Source organism: Zea mays, chromosome 6 (assembly GCF_902167145.1).
Source record: "Zea mays cultivar B73 chromosome 6, Zm-B73-REFERENCE-NAM-5.0, whole genome shotgun sequence".
Taxonomy (NCBI): domain Eukaryota; kingdom Viridiplantae; phylum Streptophyta; class Magnoliopsida; order Poales; family Poaceae; genus Zea; species Zea mays.
The window spans coordinates 146804962-146823897 of NC_050101.1; positions in this window are offsets into that span (position 1 = coordinate 146804962).

Consider the following 18936-nt stretch of genomic DNA (forward strand, 5'->3'; position numbering starts at 1 on the left):
TAGGGTATTGAAAGGGAAATAGGGTCAAACATTTTCCTAAATGATTTTGGTGGTTAAATTGCCCAACACAAATAACTGAACTAACTAGTTTGCTCTAGAATATAAGTTCTACAGGTGCCAAAGGTTCAACACAAACCAATAAAAAGATCCGAGTTAGGGTTCAAAAGAAAGGAGCAAAAGAAACCGAAGAGGACCCTGGTCTGGCGCACCTGACTGTCCGATGCACCAGGGAGGATCAACCTCAAACTCTTCACGTTCGGGTTTCTCCAGGCGCACTCCGCTATAATTCACCGGACTGTCTGGTGTGGCACCGGACTGTCCGGTGCACCAAGCGGAGCAACGACTATCAGTGCAACGGTCGACTGCACAGTACCCTGATAGAGCTACAGTTCGCGACAGAAGTCAGAGCAGGCGCCAGAGGCGCACCGGACAGTGAACAGTGCATGTCCGGTGCGGCACCAGACTGTCCGGTGCACCAAGATGTCAGAGCTCCAACGGTCAAAACCGTCAGAACCCTAACGTTTGGGTGACGTGGCTGGCGCACCGGACTGTCCGGTGCGCCCATCGACAGCAGCCCAACCCCAACAGTTGGTTTGGTAGTTGGGGCTATAAATACCCCCAACCACCACCATTCAAGGCATCCAAGTTTTTCAGCCATTGCATTCAATACAAGAGCTCTAGACTTCACTCCAAGACACAAACAAGAGATCTGAAAGTCGCCTAGAGGGGGGTGAATAGGGCGAAACTGAAATTCTCAAATATAATCACAACTACAAGCCGGGTTAGCGTTAGAAATATAATCGAGTCCGCGAGAGAGGGTGAAAAACAAATCGCAAGCGAATAAGGAGTGTGACACGCGGATTTGTTTTACCGAGGTTCGGTTCTCGCAAACCTACTCCCCGTTGAGGTGGTCACAAAGACCGGGTCTCTTTCAACCCTTTCCCTCTCTCAAACGGTCCCTCGGACCGAGTGAGATTTTCTTCTCAATCACTTGGAACACAAAGTTCCCACAAGGACCACCACAAGATTGGTGTCTCTTGCCTCAATTACAAGTGAGTTTGATCGCAATGAAGAATCAAAGGAAGAAGAAAGCAATCCAAGCGCAAGATCTCGAAAGAACACAAGCAAATCTCTCTCTCTAATCACTAGGGCGTTGTGTGGAGTTTGGAGAGGATTTGATCACTTGAGTGTGTCTAGAATTGAATGCTAGAGCTCTTGTAAGTAGTTGAAGTGGGAAAACTTGGATGATTTGAATGTGGGGTGGTTGGGGGTATTTATAGCCCCAACCACCAAACTAGCCGTTTGGTGGTGGCTGACTGTCGTATGGTGCACCGGACAGTCCGGTGCGCCAGCCACGTCACCAGGCCGTTGGGATTCGACCGTTGGAGCTTCTGACTTCTGGGCCCGCCTGGCTATCCGGTGTACACCGGACAAGTACTGTAGATTGTCCGGTGCACCGTCTCGCGCGTGCCTGACTTCTGCGCGCTTCTGGCGCGCATTAAATGCGCCTGCAGGTGACCGTTGGCGCGAAGTAGCCATTGCTCCGCTGGCTCACCGGACAGTCCGGTGAATTATAGCGGAGCAAATTCCCGAAGCTGGCGAGTTCCAGAGTCGCTCTTCCCTGGGGCACCGGACACTGTCCGGTGTACACCGGACAGTCCGGTGAATTATAGCGGAGCGCCTCTGGATTTTCCCGAAGGTGAAGAGTTCAGCGTGAAGTCCCCTGGTGCACCGGACAGTCCGGTGCGCCAGATCAGAGGTGCCTTCGGTTATCCCTTGCTCTCTTTGTTGAACCCCATACTTGGTCTTTTTATTGGCTAAGTGTGAACCTTTGGCACCTGTATAACTTATACACTAGAGCAAACTAGTTAGTCCAATTATTTGTGTTGGGCAATTCAACCACCAAAATCATTTAGGAAATAGGTGTAAGCCTAATTCCCTTTCAAGATCAAATCCTCTCCCAAGTCCAAAATCACTCCAAACGTTTAGTGACTAGTGAGAGAGAGATTTTTGTGTGCATTTGAGTTCTTGTCGCTTGGATCGCTTTTCTTCTTCCCCATTTCTTGTTCTCAACACCTTTGTAATTAAAGCAAGAGACACCAAGTTGTGGTGGTCCTTGTGGGGTCTAAGTGACCCATTTGATTGAGGAGAAAAACTCACTCGGTCTAGGTGACCGTTTGAGAGAGGGAAAGGGTTGAAAGAGACCCGGTCTTTGTGACCACCTCAACGGGGAGCAGGTTTGCAAGAACCGAACCTTGGTAAAACAAATCACCGTGTCATTCGCTTTCATTTGCTTGTGATTTGTTTTCGCCCTCTCTAACGGACTCGGTTTTATTTCTAACGCTAACCCGGCTTGTAGTTGTGCTTAAAGTTTATAATTTTCAGATTTGCATATTCACCCCCCTCTAGGCCACTTTTAGGTATCTAAAGAGAGATACTTGATGTTTCATGTTTTATGCTTGTATGTTGCTTTTGCTTAACTCTTAATGATATGCTCTCATGCTTTTGATGACTTGTGTGGTTTGTTTTCACTCTCTATATACAGTTATCATGCATACTTGTTATCTGTGTCATGTATATGCGCTTATGTTTTTATCAACTTATACATGACTCACACTTGTCAAAATATATGATTATCACTAACCATTTTCAGAAATTTGACAAGAATCAAAATAGCATTCTCTCATACTCTTGTAAGGTTGTCATCAATCACCAAAAAGGGGGAGATTGAAAGCATGTAGGTCCCTAGTTGGTTTTAGTGATTAATAACAACGTAAGATTATTGTGACTAACGTATGTTTTGCAGAATACACGGTAAGTTAAGTCATGATGCAGAAAGTCAGACTTCAACAAAACACCCCGAACGATGGAAATCAAAGAGATGGCTAAGAAAGGATGTCTAAAAGGTCAAAGACCACTAGTTCTAAGTGTCGAAGGGGTTGTTAGACACTTAGATTAGAAATAGGTCTTTTATTTTGTTCTTACTCATCTATAAAGGTAGGGTTTGGATGAGTAACTTAACCTAGACTTGTCTCATATAGTGTGGTGGAGTACACATGCATACAACTAGTGCTAGGTTTTTCACTTAAGTCCACAAAAAAAGTTAGAGTGAAAACCAATTCGAAAGTCAGCTTAGAAGAGTGAAGTGGGGCCTTTGCTAGCACATCGGATTGTCCTACCATAGAGCCCCCCACTATGCCCGGTCTGGCATAGGGCATCAAACCGGTCTGGTGTCCGGTCGGACTAGTTTTCCAGAGGGCTCTGTAGATGATGCTTGCCAGCCTGGCGCACCGGACCGATCTAGTGGTCCTCCGTTGGCACGTTGTCCTGAATCTGTGTAACGGCTAGTTCTGACAACTAGCTGTTGGGGGCACACTGGTGGAGCACCAGATTGGTCCGATGCGCCAGCCGAGAGTCTGCATAGTAATGACTAATTTTGGTTGGTGGGGTATTTATACACCCTCCAACAACCAAATTAAATGTCTTGCTGCCCCAACCACTTGGCATTCATTGCATTGAGTTCGGAAGGCCCCTTTGCAAACTGAGGTGATTAGCGAATCATAATCCCTCGATTAGTGCCTAATTAGTGCAAGAGAGAGCCACATAGACGACACACCACCCACATTAGGCTTGTCAGGGTCAAATGAAAGTCTAGATCTTGTTACTCTTGGCGATCGGAATCACCTACACAACTTGGTGCCGATTGGAGCTTGTAGATCACCTCGGACGCTTTGTTGGTGACTAGGCTCGGCAGTTGTAAGCGGTCGTGCGGGATCCACCACGCTGAAGAGGCAAAGAATCATCTCATAGTGAGCACTTTGTATGAAACGGTGATGCCTAAGAGGGAGAGGTGAATTAGGACTTCTAAATTTGGAAGATTAAAGAGCTAGTAGAGAAAGCAAACTCTCGTGGCCGCCGCTGGTGTTTTTACTGAGGTATACAGAACCACGCAATGTCCCGACTAATCCTCGTTGGTGCCCCTACGCAAAGGGTAGCCCACGCGAGGGCCAAGCACCATGGACGAGTAACTCCGTAGAGAGCCATGGGCCTTCTCCACGCGCAAGTGGTGCTCCGCTTCCGGCCTCCTCTTGGACACTCCCCGTCATCTTCACTATAGAGCTTCCGACCAAAACGTTGCAGGCTTCGTTCCCTCCGGTACACGGTGGCGGCCGTGACACAAACTCGGTTGTCACGGTCTCACAAGACTCTCGCCCAACTTGATACAATATTACAACGACTCGCGCAAGAGCCGAGGGGTTTTGTGGTTTTTTCTAAACTAACTCAACTAACTAGAAACAACCTAGAGTAAGCACATAATCGGTCTAACTAACCTAAGCACTTCACATAATTCTTCTTTGTCACAACGATCATCAAGACAATTATCGTGTGACAAAGGTAAATCAAGAGAACTTTCTAATATAACATCATATTTAGGCAAATTTGACACATCAAGCGAGCTCTTACCTTAGGCCCTTACATGTTCCTTTTCTATCATATTATCATCTTTGTTATTGCATATGCTGTAAAATATTAGTTTCAACTAGAGATAAAGTAACATAATCTATTTATAAAAATTCAGATTTAGACAATGGTATTGTATCATATGAAATAGCACATTCATTCTAAAAGTCTTGTTTTTCTTCTCTCCGCCCTTAAAAGATCTCTCCTTAAAATTGAGGACAGTTATAAGTAAAAGATTAATTCTACTACCATTATATTTAAATAAATATTTATTAGCAGCTATATTATGCTTTTTAAAAGATATCCATGGTTTACCAAATAATAAATTACATGCCCGCAAGGTACTATGTCAAAAATCATTACTATCTTTATAAGTACCAAGATAAAATTTAATGTATGTAATTTTAGTTACCTTTAATTTATCATAAGAATTTACCCACTAGATGTAGTATAAATGTGGATATGATTGTATGGTTAAGACAAGCTTCTTGACCAAATTACATCTTGCAAAGTTGTTACAAACTTACAACTCTCATTGTCAACTATGACACGATAATGGCCTTGTTTGTTTGAGCTTTTCTCATCTTCTGGCCATCAAAAGCTGTTGTGAACTGTTAAACGCTCCAACTTTCCAGCCCGCATGTATAAGAATCGTTTTGATAAAAACCTTTTAAAATCAACATGAACACAGAATCGGTCAAGTTGTCATGATAATAGGAATCCGCCGCTTTCCAGATCCTGAACCCTTTGGACCACTTCATCTTCCTCCGCACGTAATTTCTACGATACTCAGATTCTTTCCACAACCAGATTTTTAGAAAAGCTGAACCAAAGAGACTCAATGTCGCTCCTTCACGCTAAAGTATGTCTAAAAGAAATTATTGAACTAGTTTCGCTCCGTATGAGAACTGAGCAGTAGTTGTGTGTCGGGGACCATAATTAGTGGTACCCCCAAGGCTCCTAATCTCAGCTGGTAACCCCATCAGCACAAAGCTGCAAAGGCCTGATGGGCGCAATTAAGGTCAAGGCTCAGTCCACTCAAGGGACACGTTCTCGCCTCGCCCGAGCCCAGCCTCGGGCGAAGGCAGCCGACCCCGGAGGATTCACGTCTCGCCCGAGGGCCCCCTCAAGCGACGGACACACCTTCGGCTCGCCCGAGGCCCAGTCTTCGCAGAGAAGCAACCTTGGCCAGATCGCCATGCCAACCGACTGTATCGCAGGAGCATTTAATGCAAGGATCGCCTGACACCTTATCCTGACGCGCGCTCTTCAATCGACAGAGCCGAAATGACCGCAGTCACTTCACCGCTCCACTGACCGACCTGACAGGAAAACAGCGCCGCCTGCACCGCTCCGACTGCTATGCCACTCGACAGAGTGAGGCTGACAGCAGCTAAGTCCAACCTCGTGCGCCATAGGAAGCTCCGCCTCGCCCTACCCCAGGGCTCGGGCTCAACCTCGACGCCGGACGACGGACTTCGCCTCGCCCGACCTAGGGCTCGGACTCAGCCTCGACCCCGGAAGACGGACTCTGCCTCGCCCGACCCCAGGGCTCAGACTCAGCCTCGACCTCGGAAGACGGTCTCCGCCTCGCCCGACCCCAGGGCTCGGACTCAGCCTCGACAATCGGAAGACGAACTCCGCCTCGCCCGACCCCAGGGCTCGGACTCAACCTCGACCTCGGAGGAGCCTTCGCCTCGCCCGACCTCGAGCTCGGACCCGCCACGTCACAGGGAAGGCCATCATTACCCTACCCCTAGCTAGCTCAGGCTACGGGGAACAAGACTGCCGTCCCATCTGGCTCGCCCCGGTAAACAAGTAATGATGGCGCCCTGCATGCTCCATGACGACGGCGGCTCTTAGCCCCTTATGGAAGTAAGGAGACGTCAGCAAGGATCCGACAGCCCCGACAACTGTCCTTCCACAGGGCCCAAGCGACTCCTCTGACGACCACGACATAACATGAACAGGGCGCCAAACCCTCTCCAGCTGCCACGATGGCATGTACTTAGGGCTCTAGCTCCTCTCCGCTAGACACGTTAGCACACTGCTACATCCCCCATTGTACACCTAGACCCTCTCCTTGCGCCTATAAAAGGAAGGTCTAGGGCTCTCTTATGAGAAGGTTGGCCGCGCGGGAGAACGGGCTCTCTCTCTCCCTCCCTCGCGGACGCTTGTAACCCCCCTACTGCAAGCGCACCCGACCTGGGCGCAGGGCAACACGGAGGCCGCAGGATTCCCCTTTTGCCTATCTCTTCCCCCCTTCGTGCTCTGTCTCGCGCTGACCCATCTGGGCTAGGACACGTGGCGACAATTTACTCGTCGGTCCAGGGACCCCCCAGGGTCGAAACGCCAACAGTTGTTGCACCAGGTAGGGGCCTGCTGCGTGTTGACGAACAGCTTCCCGTCAAGCTCCAGATGGGTAGTCTCCAGCAACCTCTTCAACCCGGGACGATGCTTCGTTTCGGGAGTCTGGAGTTCATGTCCCTCGACGGCATCTACGACATGATACTTCTTCCTCTACCGCGCGACAACGACAATGGCGGCCATCAGCCCGCCCGCCGGCGGCGGAATCGACGACGTCTTCCCCTCGTGGCGGAAGAGCAACATCCGGGTCTGTCCCGTCACCTTCCCCGCCGACGGAGGTGGAGGCGGGGCAGGCATGGCCAAGCAGGAGGCGGCACCTCGTCGGCTGTCGAGCGACTCGACGGCGACGGCGCCCCAGCGGGGGACACGTCGGGCGTCGACCTCGCGTCTGAGACGAAGACGAGCGCCGTTTCCCCGCAACATGCCAGCTCCAAGCAAATGGACGACGCCAGCACGCTCGCGAAGGACATGCTGGGCGTTAGACTTGTACCTGAGACAACGGTGTAGTTTGTCCCTGACGCAACTTCGTCACCACCCGTCGATCAAGAGGTACCGTCCGTTTCCCGTTCCATGCCTTTTAGATCCAGCTGCGACCCAGCAAGCGACCCCGCTTCGGTGGACGCTTTCGTAAAGGCATGTCCAAACCCTCCGGGGTATCATATGCGGTCACCCTGGGACCGGCTGACGACCGTCTCAACCTACGGGCCTCTGGGTTCCGAGGAAGATGACGAGCCTGACTCTGGTTGGGATTTCTCCGGACTCGATAACCCTAGTGCCATGCGGGACTTCATGACCGCATGTGACTACTGCCTCTCCGATTGCTCCGATAGCAGCCACAGCCTCGGCGACGAGGACTGTGGCCCAAGTCACGAATGCTTCAACGTCGATCTAGGGGGTCTCGACGAAGGCAACCATCTTGGTATGTCGGAGGACAGTGATCCCCCTAGGCCTGCGCCTCGCGTTGACATCCTTCGGGAGCTAGCTGTGGTCCCAGTCCCTGCGGGGGGTCAGGACGCATAGCTCGAGCAAATCCGCGAGGTACAGGCCAGGCTCGATGAGGAAGCAAGACAACTTGTGCAGCTTCGGCAAAATATCGGGCAGAAGTGGGCGGGCCGAGCACCGGCCGGAGAAGCGCGTCACCTAGCCCAGGACGTCCAGCACCGCATCGCCGACGATGCCAGGGCAAGGCTGCCTCCGGCTTCCAGTGGGGTCGGCCAGAACCTGGCTGCAGCAGCGATACTACTCCGAGCGATGTCGGAACCATCCACCACCGAGGGGCGGCGTATCCAGGGAGAGCTCAAGAATCTCCTGGAAGACGCCGCGGTCCGACGGGCCGAGAGCTCCGCCTCCCAAAGGCAGGGGTACCCCCCGGAGCATCGCGCCACGACTTCCCAGTTCATGCGGGAAGCCTCGGTTCACACCGGGCACACGCGGAACACCGCGCCTGCGGCCCCGGGTCGCCTTGACAACGAGCACCACCGCCGCGACGGTCGATCCCACCTCGACGAGAAGGTGCGCCGAGGCTACCATCCCAGGCGTAGGGAACGCTACGACAGCGGGGAGGATCGGAGCCCCTCGCCCGAACCACCCGGTCTGCGGGCTTTCAGCCGGGCCATACGACGGGCACCGTTCCCGACCTGGTTCCGAACCCCGACTACCATCACCAAGTACTCGGGGGAGTCAAAGCCGGAGTTGTGGCTCGCGGACTACCGGTTGGCCTGCCAACTGGGTGGCACGGACGGTGACAACCTCATCATCCGCAACCTTCCCCTGTTCCTCTCCGACGCTGCCCGAGCCTGGCTGGAGCATCTGCCTCCTGCGCAGATCTCCAACTGGGACGACCTGGTCAAAGCCTTCGCCGGCAACTTCCAGGGCACATACGTGCGCCCTAGGAACTCCTGGGATCTCCGAAGCTGCCGCCAGCAGCCGGGAGAATCCCTCCGGGACTACATCCGGCGATTTTCGAAGCAGCGCACCGAGCTGCCCAACATCACCGACTCGGATGTCATCGGCGCGTTCCTCGCCGGCACCACTTGCCGTGACCTGGTGAGCAAGCTGGGTCGCAAGACTCCCACCAGGGCGAGCGAGCTGATGGACATCGCCACCAAGTTCGCCTCTGGGCAGGAGGCAGTCGAGGCCATCTTCCGGAAGGACAAGCAGCCTCAGGGGCGCCAGCCAGAAGACGTCCCTGAGGCGTCCGCTCAGCGCGGCGCGAGGAAGAAGGGCAAGAAGAAGTCGCAAGCGAAATGCGACGCCGCCGACGCGGACCTTGTCGCCGCCGCCGAGCACAGGAACCCTCGGAAGCCTCCCGGAGGCGCCAACCTGTTCGACAAGATGCTCAAGGAGCCGTGCCCCTATCATCAGGGTCCCGTCAAGCACACCCTTGAGGAGTGCATCATGCTTCGGCGCCACTTCCACAGGGCTGGACCACCGGTGGAAGGTGGCCGAGCCCACAACGACGACAAGAAGGAGGATCACAAGGCAGAGGAGTTCCCCGAGGTCCACGACTGCTTCATGATCTACGGTGGGCATGTGGCGAACGCCTCGGCTCGGCACCGCAAGCAAGAGCGCCGGGAGGTCTACTCGGTAAAGGTGGCGGCACCAGTCTACCTAGACTGGTCCGACAAGCCCATCACCTTCGACCAGGGTGACCACCCCGACCGCGTGCCGAGCCCAGGGAAGTACCCGCTCGTTGTCGATCCCGTCATCGGCAACATCAGGCTCACCAAGGTCCTCATGGACGGAGGCAGCAGCCTCAACATCATCTACGCCGAGACCCTCGGGCTCCTGCAGATCGATCTGTCCTCGATCCGGGTCGGCGCGACGCCTTTTCACGGGATCATCCCCGGGAAACGCGTCCAACCCCTTGGGCAACTCGATCTGCCCGTTTGCTTCGGGACTCCCTCCAACTTCCGAAAGGAAACCCTCACGTTCGAGGTGGTCGGGTTCCGGGGAACCTACCACGCAGTGCTGGGGAGGTCATGCTACGCCAAGTTCATGGTCGTCCCCAACTACACCTACCTCAAGCTCAAGATGTCGGGCCCCAACGGGGTCATCACCGTCGGCTCCACGTACCGACACGCGTACGAATGCGACGTGGAGTGCGTGGAGTATGCCGAGGCCCTTGCCGAATCCGAGTCCCTCATCGCCGACCTGGAGAGCCTCTCCAAGGAGGCGCCAGATGCGAAGCGCCACGCCGGCAACTTCGAGCCAGCGGACGGTCAAATCCGTCCCTCTCGACCCCAACAACAACGCCTCCAAGCAGATACGGATCGGCTCCGAGCTCGACCCCAAATAGGAAGCAGTGCTCGTCGACTTTCTCCGTGCGAACGCCGAAGTTTTTGCGTGGAGTCCCTCGGACATGCCTGGCATACCGAGGGATGTCGCCGAGCACTCGCTGGATATCTGAGCTGGAGCCCGACCCGTGAAGCAGCCTCTGCGCCAATTCGACGAAGAAAAGCGCAGTGCCATAGGCGAGGAGATCCACAAGCTGATGGCCGCAGGGTTCATCAAAGAGGTATTCCATCTCGAATGGCTTTCCAACCCTGTGCTTGTGAGAAAGAAAGGAGGGAAATGGTGGATGTGTGTAGACTACACTGGTCTAAACAAAGCATGTCCGAAGGTTCCCTACCCTCTGCCTCGCATCGATCAAATCGTGGATTCCACTGCTGGGTGCGAAACCCTGTCTTTCCTCGATGCCTACTCAGGGTATCACCAAATCAGGATGAAAGAGTCCGACCAGCTCGCGACTTCTTTCATCACACCCTTTGGCATGTACTGCTACGTTACTATGCCATTCGGTTTGAGGAATGCGGGTGCGACATACCAAAGGTGCATGAACCACGTGTTCGGAGAGCACATTGGTCGAACGGTCGAGGCTTACGTCGATGACATCATAGTCAAGACGAGGAAAGCCTCCGACCTCCTCTCCGACCTTGAAACGACATTCCGGTGTCTCAAGGCGAAAGGCGTAAAACTCAATCCCGAGAAGTGTGTCTTTGGAGTCCCCCGAGGCATGCTCCTGGGGTTCATCGTCTCCGAGCGGGGCATCGAGGCCAACCCGGGGAAAATCGCGGCCATCACCAACATGGGCCCCATCAATGACTTGAAATGAGTACAGAGGGTCATGGGATGTCTTGCGTCGGCCTACCTCTGTACCGCCTCTTGAGGAAAACCGAGCGCTTTGCTTGGACCCCCAAGGCCGAGGAAGCCCTCGGGAACCTAAAAGCGCTCCTTACCAGCGCGCCCATCTTGGTGCCCCCCGCTGCCGGAGAAGCCCTCTTGATCTACGTCGCCGCTACCACTCATGTGGTCAGCGCCGCGATCGTGGTTGAGAGACGAGAAGAGGGGCAGACCCCGTACCTGCAATGTCTCCACCGAGGAGAGCTGCCCCTCGACCGAGCCGAAGCTCGGCGACTGGCGCGGCGCGCCAAGTCGTTCGTCTTGCTGGGGGACGGGAAGGAGCTCTACCACCGCAGCCCCTCAGGCATCCTCCAGCGATGCATATCCATCGCCGAAGGTCAGGAGTTATTACAAGAAATACACTCGGGGGCTTGCGGTCACCATGCAGCACCTCGAGCCCTCGTTGGGAATCCCTTCCGACAGGGTTTTTACTGGCCAACCGCGATGGCCAACGCCACTAGGATTGTACGCTCCTGCCAGGGTGTCAATTCTACGCGAAGCAGACCCACCTGCCCGCTCAGGCTCTGACAATACCCATCACTTGGTCGTTTGCTGTGTGGGGTCTGGACCTCGTCGGTCCCTTGCAGAAGGCACCCGGGGGCTACACGCACCTGCTGGTCGCCATCGACAAATTCTCCAAGTGGATCGAGGTCCGACCCCTAAACAGCATCAAGTCCGAACAGACGGAGGCGTTCTTCACCAACATCATCCGTCGCTTTGGGGTCCCAAACTCCATCATCACCGACAATGGCACCCAGTTCACCGGCAGAAAGTTCCTGGACTTCTGCGAGGATCACCACATCCGGGTGGACTGGGCCACCGTAGCTCACCCCATGACGAATGGGCAAGTAGAGCGTGCCAACGGCATGATTCTGCAAGGGCTCAAGCCACGGATCTACAACGACCTCAACAAGTTCGGCAGGCGATGGATGAAGGAACTCCCCTCGGTGGTCTGGAGTCTGAGGACAACGCCGAGCCGAGCCACGGGCTTCACGCCGTTCTTTCTAGTCTATGGGGCCGAGGCCATCTTGCCCACAGACTTAGAATATGGTTCCCCGAGGATGAGGGCGTACGACGACCAAAGCAATCGAACCAACCGAGAAGACTCACTGGACCAGCTGGAAGAGGCTCGGGACGTGACCTTACTACACTCGGCGCGGTATCAGCAGTCCCTACGACGCTACCACGCCCGAGGGGTTTGGTCCCGAGACCTCCAGGCGGGCGACTTGGTGCTTCGGCTGCGACAAGATGCCCGAGGGCGCCACAAGCTCACGCCTCCCTGGGAAGGGCCATTCATCATCGCCAAGATTTTGAAGCCCGGAACATACAAGCTGGCCAACAGTCAAGGCGAGGTCTACAGCAACGCTTGGAACATCCGACAGCTACGTCGCTTCTACCCTTAAGATGTTTTCAAGTCGTTCATACACCTCGCTTACATACAAAGTCTAACCATCAAGGAAGGGTCAGCCTTGCCTCGGCAAAGCCCGGCCCTCCCTAGGGGGCTAGAAGGGGCGAACCCCCTCTGCGTCAAAATTTTCCTCGGAAAAGGTCTTTCTGCCAGAACGTCTTTCGTGCTTTTCGACTACTTCGAAAGTGGGATCCTGAAAACGACGGAGTACACGTAAGCAGCCAAGGCCGACCGAGCCGAGGGACTCCTACGCCTCCGGGATACGGATACCTCCCTCATCACCTTCTGCGATAAGTAACTCACACTCGGATAAGCGATTATGCTGACCGAACAAGTCTTAATGCTCGAAAACTTTTCTACCGAAATGATTTTTCGTGCCTTCTCGACTATATCGACAACAGAATCCTACGGACGAGTAAGAGTACACGTAAGCGGCAAGGCCGACCGAGCCGAGGGACTCCTACGCCTCCAGGATACGGATACCTCACTCATCACCTTCCGCGAAAAGTAACTCTCGCTCGGACAAACAATTCTGTTATCGACAAAAAAGTCCAGATACTCGAAACAGGGGGAAAAGAGACAGCTTTACAACACGACGACGATATGTTTGGGCCTAGGCGGCCGCAAAAAACATACGCACACTACAAGATAAACTGTTCCTGCAGGATCAGATATCAGTGCGGGAGAAGCAGCACCCTCGGCGTCAACTCCACCTTCGGCGGAACCCGACCCGGCCTCAGACGGCAACACGGTCGGAGGATCTCCACCTCGAAGGAACCTGTCGGCACCACGCCTGGGCCATCGTCGTCGGGGTCTCCTCCGGGAACCCGGCCCGAGCAGACGGCTCGACCGGCCGCTCCGTAGCCTCAGCCAGCTGTCCCCCGAGGACATCAGCCCGGCTCGTGGCCTCGGCAACCCGACTCCGGCGTCGGTCCCGCCTGTGGACGGCCCGGCCAGGCTCCGGTCGACGAAGCTTCTTTTTGAGCCATCTCTGCCTCTGTCTGTGCTGGCACCGCTGCCTCCGGCTCCGGCTCATCGTAGAACGGCCGGGGGTTCCTTTAACTAAGCAAGTGTCGGCGTTTCGAGACCGGGGGGTCCCTAAGCCGACGAGTGAATGTCGTCGCGTGCCCCAGCCCAGATGGGTCGACGCGAGGCCGAGCGCGAAGGGGGGAAGTGAGGTGGCCGGAGATGGGCGTGAGAGAGGTGGAAATCCCGCGGCCTTCGTGTTCGTCCCGCGCCCAGGTCGGGTGCGCTTGCAGTAGGGGGTTACAAGCGTCCACGCGGGAGAGGGAAGCGGGCAGCCCCAAGAGAGCGCCTGTCCCGTCCTCGTCCCCGCGCGGCCAACCCTCTCTAAGAGGGCCCTGGTCCTTCCTTTTATAGGCGTAAGGAGTGGATCCAGGTGTACAATGGGGGTGTAGCAGAGTGCTACGTGTCTAGCGGGGGAGAGCTAGCGCCCTAAGTACATGCCGATGTGGCAGCCGGAGAGATCTTGGCACCCAGCTGGTGTGATGTCGTGGCCGTCAGAGGAGCGACGGAGCCTGGCGGAGGGACAGCTGTCGGAGCGGTTGAGTCCTTGCTGACGTCCTCCTGCTTCCGTAAGAGAGCTGAGAGCCGCCGTCGTCACAGAGCTTGCGGGGCGCCATCATTGCCTATCTGGTGGAGCTAGCCAGATGGGACACCGGTCTTGTTCTCTGCGGCCCGAGTCAGCTCGGGGTCGGGCGATGATGGCGCTTCCTGTTGACGTGGCTGGCCTGCGCCCTAGGTTGGGCGACGTGGAGGCTCCTCCGAAGCCGAGGTCGAGTCTGTCTTCCATGGCCGAGGCCGAGTCCGAGCCCCTGGGTCGGGCGAAGCGGAGGTCGTTCGGCAGAGGCCAGGGCGGAGTCCGAGCCCTGGGGTCGGGCGAAGCGGAGTTCGTCGTCTTCTAGGGCTGAGCCCAAGTCCGAGCCCTGGGGTCGGGCGGAGCGGAGTTCGCCGTCTTCCGGGACTTAGCCCGAGTCCGAGCCCTGGGTCGGGCGGAGCGGAGTTCGCCGTCTTCCGGGACTTAGCCCGAGTCCGAGCCCTGGGTCGGGCAGAGCGGAGTTCGCCGTCTTCCGGGACTTAGCCCGAGTCCGAGCCCTGGGTCGGGTGGAGCGGAGTTCGCCGTCTTCCGGGACCTAGCCCGAGTCCGAGCCCTGGGTCGGGCGGAGCGGAGCTTCCTATGGTGCCTTTGGCAGGGCCTGACTGCCTGTCAGTCTCACTCTGTCAAGTGGCACTGCAGTCGGAGTGGCGCAGGCGGCGCTGTCCTCCTGTCAGGCCGGTCAGTGGAGCGGCGAAGTGACGGCGGTCACTTCGGCTCTGCCGGGGGGCGCGCGTCAGGATAAAGGTGTCAGGCCACCTTTGCGTTAAATGCTCCTGCGATTTGGTCGGTCGGTGCGGCGATTTAGTCAGGGTTGCTTCTTAGCGAAGGCAGGGCCTCGGGCGAGCCGGAGATGTGTCCGCCGTTGGAGGGGGGCCTCGGGCGAGACGGAAATCCTCCAGGGTCGGCTGCCCTTGTCCGAGGCTAGGCTCGGGCGAGGCATGATCAAGTCGCTCGAATGGACTGATCCCTGACTTAATCGCACCCATCAGGCCTTTGCAGCTTTATGCTGATGGGGGTTACCAGCTGAGAATTAGGAGTCTTGAGGGTACCCCTAATTATGGTCCCCGACAGTAGCCCCCGAGCCTCGAAGGGAGTGTTATCACTCGCTTGGAGGCTTTCGTCGCACTTTTTTGCAAGGGGACCAGCCTTTCTCGGTTGCATTTTGTTCTGGTGGGTGCACGCGAGCGCACCCGCCGGGTGTAGCCCCCGAGGCCTCGGAGGAGTGGTTTCACTCCTCCGAGGTCTTAATGCCTTGCGTAATGCTTCGGCTGGTCTGGTTGTTCCCTCATGCGAACTGGCCGTAGCCCGGGTGTACGGTCGGGGCCCAAGTTCTCAGGCTGGTATGTTGACGCTGTCAACGGTTCGGCCGGAGCCGGGTTTGCGAGAGCAGCCCCCGAGCCTCTGCACAGGGCGAGAGGACGATCAGGGACAGACTCGGCTTTTTTACATACGCCCCTGCGTCGCCTTTCCGCAAGGAGGAGGGGGGAAAGCGCCATGTTACCCTCGATGGGCGCCGAACATGGTGTCTCCGGTGAGCTGCAAGCGGGTAATCCGAGTGGACGTCTGTGCCCCATTCGTTAGGGGTCGGCTAGGGGCCCAGAGGCACGCCCAAAAGTACCTGCGGGTGATCTGCCGGACCCGGTCCCCTGGCGACGGGGTCCGAGGGCTCGATGCCTCCCTCCGATGGGATTCCGTTACAAGATCGCTCCCGCTGGTCTCGGAAATGTCTTAGGGTACCTCGGGAGCGCAGCCCGAGCCTTGGTTATGTATCGAACGTACCCCTAGTCATCCCTCGCTCGGCGTCTGAGGCGGCTGTGAACCCTTCGGGGGCCAGCCTTCGAACCCCTGATCAGTAATGGGCGCGGAGCCCGAGTAGCCTGAGGCGGCCGTGGGACCCTTCGGGGGGCCGGCCTTCGAACCTCTGACCAGTAGTGGGTGTAGGGCCCACGCGATCTGAGGCGGCTGTTGAACCCCTCGGGGGGCCAGCCTTCGAACCCCTGATCAGTAGGGAGGCTCGGAGCCCGGTTCCTTCACAGGGAAGGATCCTTTTCGGGGTATCCCCCTTTCCCGGTCCCTGTTGCAAGAGATAGAGAAAGAGGAAAAAAGGAAAAGGATATGAAATCGAACGACGTGGCGTACCTTTTTTGGCGCGGTTATTACGGCGAAGGCGAAGCGTCGCCCGCTTCTCCTGCCAGAAGCGCCGCCTGTCCCGCTGCGGAGTTAATGCAACGGGGCGAGTTGTTGGCAGGGCGGCCGTTGCGCGTGCGCGAGCCGTTCGAGGAACGGCTGTTTCGCTTCGCGTTTTTTGAATCCCGCATCCGGTCCGGGCGGAACGTTGGGAATGGTCTCGCCTCGGTCTTTATATACCTGGGAGAGGGTCTGGTGACGGTTCTTCGCTCCGCTTCCTGCCTCCTTCTTAGGTTTTCGCAACCCGAGAGACTTTAGCCAGAGAAGAGAAAACTGCCCTTCCTGCCCCTTGCGCCGCCATCCCTTCCGTTTGGTGATGGCTGACCGGGTGACCATCATCTCGCCGCGCGATCCGTGGCCCCTTTTCCACGGTGACGGCGAGCGACCTGGAGGATCTGGTCGGCGAGGGTTTGCTTCGCCCTCTCACCGATGAGCAGCGACCGGAATGGATTCCTCCCGTGGGCGGAGCCGCTCCATCCCCACCGCCGGGGTACGTCGTGAGCTTCGTCTCCTTCCACGAGCGGGGATTCGGTGTGCCGGCGGGCCGCTTTATGCGGGCGATCCTATACCACTATGGGGTGGAGTTGCACAACCTCACCCCCAACTCCATCTCGCAGGCCGCTATCTTCGTAGCGGTGTGCGAGGGGTATTTGGGGATCGCCCCCCATTGGGATTTGTGGACCCATCTCTTTTTCACTGAGCTTTTTGCCTCACCGACGGGAGAGAGGAAGGTCCGCGCAGCGGTGTGGGCCGGCGGCTGCACCCTCCTGCTGAGGCAGTCGCGGGCGTCGCAGTATATTCCTGCCATCCTCGCGTCCTCGAACAAGGGGTGGCAGCGCCGGTGGTTCTACCTCCGGAACGACGGCGAGTTGCTCCCGCCGTTCTCCCAGCGAGTAGTCACCACCGCCACCGACGCCTGGCGCCACGGGACCCCGCACGAAAGACAGAAGAACCTCGGACCCCTTCTCCAGGCCTTGGAGGCGTTGTGGGAGGGGGGACTCACCGCTGCGGGAGTGATTGCCGCCATCCACCGTCGGAGGGTGCTTCCCTTGGCGGAGCGACGGCTGTCGCTTTGGGAGATGACCCCGGAGGCTGACTGGGAGGGCTCGCGGATGTCCCCTGATCCTCTTCCCTTCGACGCCCTCCAATGGCGGGTGTCCGCTGCGTTGGGGAAGCCGGACCCCCACGCCTTCTCCCAGCTTCGGATGCGCCCCGACCAGGGGTGCGTGACTCTGGTGAGTGTTCGCTCCTTCCTTCTTCATACATTGGGTTGCTCCTGGTTCTTACGATCGGGCTTCTTCCCCCCCCCCTTCTTCAGGAGGTGGGGTGGCACAAGCCTTCCCGGCCACGGGTCCCGCAGGATGCGGTGGACCGAGCAGCGCGGCGGGTCGCCGCGGAGGAGAAGAAGAGGAAGAAGGACGCGGAGAAGGCCCGGGCCCGTGAGCGGAGGCGGGCTCGAGACGCCTTGGAAAAGCGCTGTCGCCAGCAGGAGAGGGAGGGACTCCCGAGGGAGCCATCGCCGGAAACGCCCGACGATGACGACGACAATGATGATGAGGAGGAGGACGACATGGCCGCCCGTCTCGGCCTCAGCCCCGTCTTGGGGTGTGGCCAGGAGCCGTCGAGCCAGCCCCCGAGCGGGCCGACGCCGTCAGTCCCCGGAGTCGGGGCGTCGGGGTCCCGGTCCGAGGCACGGGGGCAACCCGAGAGGACACCTGACCCCTCGGCCGAAGGAGCTGAGGTGACTCCGGGGGGCCAGGTCAGGGCGTCTGCTCCCCAAGAGCCGCCGCTCGTGCCGGCAGCGCATGGAGGTGACCCTCAAGTCATCGTGACAGTGCCCGGGCAATCTGCTCCCCGGGTGTCCAAAGCAAGGGTGGCGCCGAAGTTGCCGGCGAAGCGGACCTCGGCGGCTGTTCCAGGAGCTGGGATCCAAGAAACTTCCCCACAGGCGCGGTGGATCATGGCCCGGAGCGGGTAGGTATCTCGAAATGTCTTCGTCCTGGCTTTCCATTCATATGTCTCGGCCGTGATTTTCCTTTTTCCCTCAGCAAGCGAAGCCATGGCCAGACCGACCTGGCACCTCGGAAGGCCCTTAAGACGGCGCCGGCCTGTGCGGCCAGCGCCGCTCCGGGCCTTGTCGTTCGGCCGACCCTCTCGCAGGGCGTTTCACCGCAGGGGGCTTGGGCGGCACCTGTCGCTGTGGAGCAGGTTCCCGAGGCTGGCTCTTCTGCCGAGGCGGCCATCGTGATAGGGGAGGCGGCTGACGCTGACGTGGTCCCGAGCCCACCTGACGTGCTGGCCATGCTGGCGCCTGCCGCTACCGAAGTCGCCGCCGTCCCAGTCGGAGAGCGACCGGTTGCTGCCGGCGTCGAGACGGCTGATGCGTCGGCGCCCAGTGCCTCGGAAGAGGTGGGCGTGGAGGCGCGATCCGTCCAGCCGGGCGGCAGCCTCATCGCCGTGCGGCGGAGCCCCGGGGCCCGGCGCCAGTTGCTCCGGTTTCGGACCCGCGAGGTCTCGGACCCCGTCTTCATTCTCGACGATGAACAGGAGGACCAGTCCTGGGATGAGCTCCGCGAGTGTGCTGAAGCAACGGTGGGGTCGCTCCGGTCGTCGCTGGAGGTTTTCTGCAGGGACGTCCCCAAAATCCTCCAGGTAACGGCTTCAGGCATACCTTTTCTTTTTTGTGAACAAGGCGTTCTTCGTGACGCCCCGT